A 9884-nucleotide genomic window follows, 5' to 3' on the forward strand; every position below is an offset into this window, starting at 1 on the left:
TCTTGTTGTGATAGACAGCCCGGAAGTCGACATGCTAAGACACCAAAGGACCAGCGCGCTAGAACAGAAATCATCGCCGATAAAGAGAAGCGTAGATCAAAAGTATCCAACCTGTAGACATACCAACATAGACGAACGAAAACTAGATCCAAATATATCCATCGAAGACAAACACTGGCCGAATCATGCGAGATCCGTTAGAGACAGACCTCCACACGCCCTTCGGCGACGCTAGATGCACCATCAGGGCGAGGACTGGGCGGGGAGAAGTTTATTCCATCTTTAGAGAGCCATCGTCGTCTCGTCTTTCTAAGCATGACATAAATACAAAAAAGACATCTATAAACTGAGCATAAGCCCTCACATCGGCAAAGACCGGGATTCACCACATATGCGTGGCCTAAGGCCACATAAGATAAGGTAGATCTGCAGCGGCACCAACAGGACGCGAGCAGATCGAATCGCGTGTCCCGCGAGAGTATAGAGCCACTAGAGTTGGTGTGCGGCGTACCAACTATGTACTCAAAGCAGCCCGTGGTTTTTTACCTAACGTGTAAATCAAATTTGTATATGAATTCTTCTTCACATTGTAGAAGATACATCATGATCCAATGTTGGCAAAGTATTTCAGTTTGAGTTTCGCTCCATACATCCCCCGACCCCTTCATACACACCTAAAATTTTACACAAATCTTAAAGTTACTTAATAAGGCTATCGCCATATTAGCATGCATATCAGATGTATCTTTTCTTAGAATACATATCAAACGCATTGAATAGATTGATTTGGATACAAAGGAATATATCACCTTTTTTTATTGAAAGGTGTAATTTATAATCTGCATCCTAGGGGGTGTACTGAAGCAAAGTTCGTTTGAATTTAATACTAGGGACATTTACATTTGTGCCTCTAATTTGAACCTACTACTCACATTTACTCCTAAATTTTTTATGTGCTCAAATTTGTCCCTAAAAAGCAATTTAGGTCGCTAGAATGCCCCTTCATCTGATCAAAGTAGTTTGAAAATTACTTTGAAAATTCATAACAAATTTATATGAACTCAGAAGATGCAAACACGATATTAAAATGTCCATAAATATCACCTATACGAGCATGTCATTTAAATTCATCACCTATGTGTGCATTTATTTGCATTCACCGTAAATAGTTTTTAATGTTATAAACCCTAAAATGCTTTAAACAGTGCTTTTGTCCTGAATGCAAATAGCATACACATACAGGTGATATTTCTCTGAACATTTCAATATCTTAATTACATTTTTCTAAGAATTTGTTAGGAATTTCCAAGGTAATGATCAAAGGTTGACCAGAGGGGAGGGCATTCGGGGTTTAAAGGGCAGGAATACACACACGAAAATAACTAGATAGTGGGTTTGATCTGCAACCCAATTTGCAATCACATGTCCTTTTTGTTTATCGAGTTGCGCTTACTTAATTTGGGCTTGAACTTTGTGATATTACATATCTGTCTTAATATATATTTTTCCACCAAAATTCCTAGTAAAAAAGTCCTTTTGTCAACAAAGATCTTTTAACCCCCGCAAAGAAAAAGGATCTTTCAAGCACATCTTGTATAGAAAAACATGACCGCTCTCTTAGAACTTGTTAAAATGCAGCTATCCAAATTTTAGGGGTTCAACTAGACATGCATTTTTTGCCGTCAAAGACATGTGCCCTTCTTGTTTTCGGAGATTTTTTAAGTTTTATTGAAAAAATTTCAAACGTTTTGCTTGTACTCCCTCCGTTCCCAAATGTAAGTCTCTTTAGAGATTCTACTACAAACTACATACGAATGTGTATAGTCATATTTTAGAGTGTAGATTTATTCGTTTTGCTCTGTATGTAGTCTATAGTGAAATATGTAAAAAGACTTATATTTAGGAACAGAGAGAGTAGATGTTAGAATGAACTGCTCACTTGCGAAGCTTTGGGGGCAAAATGGTGAGTTCATTTGTGGTCTACACAAAATACAAGCATGGCGGATTATAACATCATCTTCATGTGCTCTAAATTTGAACTTTTGGAACATGCCACAAAAACGCAAAATCTTGCAGAAACTTGACAGGTGCATCTAATATCCCGCTGAAAGAATCTTCCGTCTCTATGACGCACCAAAGCATCAAATACGGTTTGATGCCTGACGAACTTAGGTTATCGCTATCCTCGTAACTATTCAACCACAAATTAATTCTTATTAAGAACAGACATTCAATAATTCTAGGTAATAACGTTGCACGAGGTATTGTTTTCTTCCTCTAAAACATGCATAAGCATGTGTATCATGTTTTCTTTTTCGACAAAGGATAAATTTTATTATCTTAAAATAAAGCATCAAGAAGATACAAACACAAAGAGTACGCACCCGGCCTCTGCATGGCTAAAATGCACACGGCGAAAATCAACACACACACACAAAAACACGTTGGGAAATAGCAAAGTCATATAAGACCAAAACTATGCTCTAACGAGAAAAAATCACGATCAAATCCATGATCGGCAAATTACAACCACGACCATATTTGCACCAACAATCTCATGACACTACATTATTAATAATGTTCTTCAACAGCAATGCCGTCAAAAAGGAGGCGACAAAGAAGCTTGATACAAGGCCTTTCGGCCATTACAACGTCAATCCGAGGATTACCAGCCACATCCATCAAACACACCCACCGTACCAAACGCACTATGATACATGCTCCCTCCAGACCGACGATATGGCAAACCACACAACAATCAACCGACGGTGAAGACCTCTACAGAGGACGAGGTAATGTTGTCCTAGTCATAAACCACACGTTCTACCAAGGAAAATGACGATGGCATAATACAGGCATTGAACGACGTAAACTTAGGCTTCCTTTAGTTTGGAGGAATTTTATAGGAATTTTAGAGGATAGGATTTTTATAGGATATTTTCTTTTAGAGCCCTTTGGTTCATAAGAATAGATTCATATTCCTACATAGGATTGGTTCCTATCCTTCATATTTCATAGGAAAATAAAAATGAGCCTAGACTCAATGGAAAAATTCCTTTGGTGTCAACCAAATGACATCTCGTTTCCGATTGCTACTCATAAAATTTAAGATACATGTCATCTCATTTTCTATAAAATTCATATTTCTATGGTAATCCTATCCTATGAACCAAAAAAGGCCTTAACCTATCAAGGCGCACGAGGGCCTTGTAAAATCCGATCCACACGTACGTACACGCGGACTGTGGATCTAGCTACGTGAAAAGGCTGGCACCCACACGAAAAGCTCGGCTGAGTTCACCTGACCACCCGAGCATCACCTTCCATCCATCCCCTACTCCGCCAATGGGTAGCCGATCGCTGGATCTGGTGGTGTCACCATGCATGAAGAAGCTCCACTACTCCCGGCGGCTGCTTTGCAAAAGAGATGGTCGCCGACGACGAGAAGGATCGTCGGAGCATGGACTGGATGGATCGGAAAGCTAGGATGCGTGCATCGTAGGGGATGGAAAAGAAATCACGTAGCAGAGCAGCCATTGGGGAGTTGTCGTCACTGAGAATGCCGGTGATCTGCTTTCGTTGGAGGACTGCTTTTTCTCTTCCTTTTCTACTCCCTTCGTTTGGAATTATTTGTCTCGGATATGGATGTATCTAGAATTAAAATACATCTAGATACATTCATTTTTACGACAAGTAATCCCGAACAGAGGAAGTAGACGATGAAGGTGCTGGACTGCTTGGGTGGTGAGTGGCTGACTTACTGAATGATGGGGATGGCCTGCACACTCACTCGTTGCACCGGCCAGCTGGTCCACGACACATGGCCGCCACAGCACCATGATTTTTCTTTTTTAAAGGAGGAGAACCCCAACCTCTTCATCTTTTGATGCATACTCCCTTCGTCCGGAAATACTTGTCCTAAAAATGGTTGTATCTAAACTTATTTTAGTTATAGATTTATCCATTTTATCCATTTTAAGACAAGTATTTCCAGACGGAGGGAGTACAACCATTTTATTAAAAGCGTCTCCAGGACCCAATATTCGCTACAGCACCATGATGTGTGACTAAGAGCATCTACAACCGAACTCGTCTCAAACTCCCTTCCGCGGACGGTCCGGTCACTGACCGGTAAAAAAACCAACCCAGACGAGTACCTCAGACGCCCGGGCTAACCGTCACATTCATATCCAGCCCAAACTAGGGCGGATATTGGGTGGCCCAGGCATGACCGGGCACGTTCGCCACGTCAGACCCGGCCAACGTTCGCCCATTCGACCCCATATATATTCGTCCCCATTCACTCCCGGACCAAACCTTACTCTCCTCCCCTCCAGTGCACTCTGCTACCCAAGCTCCCCTCCGACGATCCTCTACCTTCTCCAGCATGGCGGGCAGCGGATCCGAGTCCTACACCTCCAACCCATTGAACCGTAGCTCATTCCACGCAGCCCCGAGGAGGAGATGACCATCTGCCTTGCACTCCGCCGCTCCCGGGAGGAGCCGACGGTAGCGCTCGGACTCCTTCCGTCAGAAATCCACTGCGCCCGCCCAAATGGGGCATGGATCCGGTGCGAGGTGTGTCCCGCTGCCTCACCGAGTTCATCTGGCGTCCGAACACAGCGAAGAATACGCAACCGCTTCGCTGGCACGTCGAGGAGGAGGTGAACACATGGGCGTTATTCGACGCAAATATAGTGCGGCCGTGCCCATCATGCAAGGCAACAGGTGCGGGAGGTGGCGGCGGACGTTAGCAAGATGGAGTCGTAGTCTCCGGCGTCCCATATGGTGCACGGTCACCCCAGGTGCCGCAACCGCGTCGTGGTGGACATCGCTGGCTTCTTCCACGACGGATCCATCATCGATCTCATGCCCATCGCCGATGTGCAAGCGATGGGCTCCGACGAGGAAGCATAGGGCATGAGATACAACAGTGCCTCGAATCCCATGAGTCGGTGTGTGTCCCATGTCCTGCTCCACCTTGTCGGCAATTGGCGCAACACTTCCAAGGGATGTAGCCGTCTACCGGGCATGGCCACGGCACAGCCGGACGAGCTCCACTTTAGATTAGGTTTCATGTTGCATGTAACAGTATGGATTTAAGGTTTCTTAATTGGGGTATCCCGTTGTGGAAGATATTTTTTGCGGCGTGACCGGTCACTGTCCGCGGATGCGCCTATCTGCGGGCGCTCGAGGGGTCAGATTTGGTGTATCCAGCCGTAGATGTTCTCCTTCTTCACTGCCAGTGCGAGTGGGTATCGTTTTAGAAAGAAATAACTTTAAAAGTGGAAAATCATATAAATACCAGTCAATCTTCCTTTATGAGTATAGGTAAATGTAACGATCTCAGAGTTCTCTTAGGCAAACAAAACAAGCCAAAGTGGATTGGTACGAAGGGCATAATTGTTTTGGTATGAGGGAATGAATAATAATAATAATAATAAATTGTATCATGGTGCAAAATTCGGTCATGAGATTTGAGCTGCTACTGTTAAATTTTCCCAAACTAGTAAGCTTGCACGTGCAATGCACGTATGTACTAACACGCATTATGTCAAACATTTATAGTTGCAAAGAAATGTGATATGCTAGTCTATAGTTGCAAAGAAATGTGATATGTGCTAGTCTATACGCACAATATATCAAACATCTATAGTAGTACAGAAATGTAATATGCAGTCTGTGTAATGAATAAGGATTATCTGAGATGACAAATACAACATCTTCCAAAATATTCCTGGGATAACAACTTAATTATTTGAAGTGCATTGTTTGACCATTTACACAAAATAAGAGCTTATTTGAACAGTTGGCAAAAAGGCTTGTAAATACAAGCTCCGCCCAGAACTAACTCTCGTTGTAATGAGTGTATCTAGATACTCGTTTCAACAACAGTTAGTCCGAGCGAAGGAAGTATTAAACAAGGTGTTTGAGCTGTCCAAAACAAAAAAAAAATCAGAATAGAAGATACATCCATGATATAAACAGAAAATGCGTGGATACCTATTACATGATTGCTCTTTATATGAAGTCTCAACTACTCACCTATTCTTTTAGTTGATTATTCATATGAAGTCTGAGCTACTCACTGATCTTTGCCGAGAGCCTGTTCTCCGCAAACGCTAACGAATAGAAAGCCAGTCATCCGTCTAATAGACGGGCCCTCACCTTCTGCCGAGAGCCTTCATCTCAGATATAGACTTTGAAGCCACTCTTAAAGATACCCATTCATGTACAAAATTGCATAAATTTGACAAGCGCTCATGGATACATGAATCTTTGTTTTGACCATCTTGATGGCCTTGTAAATGCCTGAAATATGAGCAGCCACAACTCAAAGCACATTTGACCGTGTTCGTCTACAGTACTAAAATATTTTTAGTAGAAGTGAACCTTACAAAATAATTTATTCAAAATCAGTAACGTCTTCTCTGTTCATTTTTCCAGGACCAGGGACCATCATGTATGAGCCCAATATATTCCTGGAAAAAACAAAGATTACCATCTAAATGGGCTATAAATATCAAACATAATCTTTACTAAACACGCCGCATGATTAGGCCCATTGAGTTCAATCTAATGGCTAGTGTTAATGTAATATGTTTCCAGTGTGCACTTTCAGATTTACATTGACTGACCATACTCCACCGCAGAGGAGGATACAAACTCAGGCACACTCCACCAAAACCCCTACAATCACACATAATGCAAGCCACACAAATAAAAAGAGACATATATCCCATAAAAAGGGAACAAATCCCCAAGCTGATCCCCTCGCCGCACGGAAGCATCGTAGCCTTCCTGATTACCTCGCCGCTGACAGCAGCGTCACCTTCCTGGCCGGCACCCTCCCCGCCCTGCACCTACCCATCAAGTGTGGGGTTGTTTCTCCATCACCTCCTCACCGCGGACAGGCCGTCAGCTCCCTGCACCGCCTTCGCCATCCTCTAAAACATCACACAACATTTTAATACGATATTAGACATCTCTTCTTGTCGTTCTTCTAATTAGCACGAACAGTAATGGTTACATGGTGTGCTTCATGCCTCTTTCCCAAAACAATGTTAAAACAGACTATGTTCTGAATAGAATGAGCAGATTATGGATTTTTAAGTGCGGATGAGAGAGTGGTCTGAGCAAAAGAATGTTAAAACAGACTACCTTACCAGAACTACCTATCAAAATGGTTTGCTGCAAAAAAAGAACACAGTTATAATTCCTTATGCTAATCTCTTTGTTCAAGAACACTTCCTGACAAGCCAATCTCTATCAGATTTTGCAATGTCATTAGATAATTTTCTTATAGCCTCCTGCGGGTCTGCATGCCAACATTTTTTTCCACATGATCAAGCATGAATGCCTTCGTAAATAAAGCAACTCAAAATGGTGCAGTCAATTCATAGGGTGCTCTCTAACCGTGCTTGAATAATAAATTTGTTCGTGAGCTGCATCTACAATATTGGGCCATGAATTTACTACAAATACATCTCATTTATAATTTAATCTTGGTAATGGTTGCAAATGTCAAAAGGTATATTAGCTAAAGATTGTTGCTTGAACACTGACCTTTGTGGGTGCAGGGAGCAGGGACAATGAACCGAACAACCATAATCTAGAAAACAAACAAGTTCTTTATAAGGAAAAAGAAACAGATGGCATGGAGATGGAAAATATTTCTATTTCTTCACTTGTGCCTAGCACCAAATCTATACCTGCCCTATGATAAATCATGTGAATTATCTCATAATAGGTTCTTGTTTATACTGGTTTTTGGAAAATATTCCACAAACTTTGGCCCAGGATGAATCTTGTGCATCAACTCTTTAAAGGAAGAGGAAACATCAACTCTACAAGGGAAGGGGGAACTAAATTATTGGATGTCTCCTTTTCGTTGATTCAAAGCAAGTGGAAACTAAAATCTGGGAGATTTGTAGACAGGATAAAATATGAAGATATATGAGCCAGCGTTTTACCTTCACATTGGGACATCAACAAAAGCCTTCGCCTGAACAAAAAAATGCTATCATCAAAAGAAAAGAAAAATAGATAGATCACACTATTACGCAGCACATGGCCCTCTGAAACTCGCAGTTCAGCCTCTGCGATTAGAACAGGTAGCTCAACTCGTCTGAACCCAATCTCGCCTCCCAAAGCATAACTGGAAACCAACCAATGAACCAAACGCTCACACATAACGTAAGCTTGAGTCACTACCACATGAATACAGTCCAAGGGTGCGTTGTAGCCTTGCAGGACGTGGGGGAAAGAAATGGGTGGATGGACAAAAAGCGTTCGTTGTCGCTGCAGCTTGGGAGCACCATGGGGAGCGAAATCTGCGCAATTGGCCCCGCCCTGATTCGAGCACGAACAGCAGTCGATGGATACGGCGGCTGTCGCGGTGCACTAATGAATTCGTCGTTGTCCCTGGAGAACTTGGGTTACGAACACACTGCCATTACACGATTTAAATGTGATTCAGTTCTATATATAATTTAAAAAATGATACGCCTCGTTTTGTTGAGTGCCACATGATTGTATACTACTGTGCACAAAATTGAGAACTATTTTATCTGTGCCAAGTAAACTGATGGCAATAAATCTTATATCAATATCAAAGGAGACCCAGAAACACGTTTTTTAATTAAAAGATGCTTACAACCAGATATTAGTATGAAATCATGTGGTAGAGCCGAAAATTAAATGATATACGTTACGAGCTAGCAAAATAAAAACAAAAGAAACATAATCCAAGTGCATAATAGCAAGTTTCGGTCCCATCCATGTCAAGACATGAATACCCTGGTTCATTCCTTCTCTCCTCAGATGTTAAGACATAATATTACTTAAAATGTGGTAGCTAGGTGCAGCGTAGCCAGAGAAAATAATGTGATAGATTTCTAAAAAATAATGGGAAGTATCAATTGGACTCCTCAGAATGGGAAAGATCCTAATCCCCAAGGATTAAATACAAGCGTCAAAATATTATCATAACAAATAAATATTATCATAATCTTCTGAAAAAAACTCAAATTCCAGAGAAGAATGTTATATTTCGAGTGTATGTGGGTCCGATGTTTATGATGAAATTCCTGTGAAATGTTGATTTGCTCCAGTAAGGCTAATGGTAGCTACACCTGAACATCATGCAGTAAAACGATCTCTCTCGGCTATAAAGAATGCAGCGGCTAGCTAGAAAACAAGTGCACAAAAATGACTTTCCGAGCGGGAGAATATTTCTTAACTGTGTACGTGAGATTCAGGAATGCTACAGCTATGCTTGTGAGCCCTGCTGTCTCGCCTAAAATTCAAGTAGCCTGCTGAAGAGAGAAGTGGGAAAGTCAACATACAAACAATCAAGAGCAATCTTGACATGAATCCAAAGCGAATTCAGGCGTATCCACGGAGTTAAGAATTTCGTTCCGTACCAGTTGTGCGATGTGCTAGCCGAGCTTGATGTAGATGCGGCCGTTGCGGAAGCAGAGCTCCTGGCGCGGTTGGCAGAGCCCACCCCGCGTGCGCCCACTTCGTAGGAAGGGAGGAGACGTGCGACCGGAGAGGCGAGTGATGCGGGCGCCGTCGCGTTCGCCGGTGCTCACCCCGCGCACGAGCGCGTTCGCCGGAGCCCGCCCTGCGTGCACCCACATCATGGTTAGGGAGGAGACCGGTGCGGCCGGAGAGGAGAGGCGGAGCGGGCGCCGCCGCACCGCGGGCTGGAGTGCGGCCGCGTTCGCCGGAGCCCACCCCCGTGCACCCACTTCGTGGTTAGGAAGGAGACCTGCGACCAGAGTGGCAAGGGATGAGGGCGCCGCCGAGTCGCTGGATCGCGCGCGGCCGCGTTCGCCAGGCCGCTGGATCGTGCGCGGCCGCTCCCGCGGCGACCCGCG

Source organism: Triticum aestivum, chromosome 7A, assembly GCF_018294505.1.
Source record: "Triticum aestivum cultivar Chinese Spring chromosome 7A, IWGSC CS RefSeq v2.1, whole genome shotgun sequence".
NCBI classification, from domain to species: domain Eukaryota; kingdom Viridiplantae; phylum Streptophyta; class Magnoliopsida; order Poales; family Poaceae; genus Triticum; species Triticum aestivum.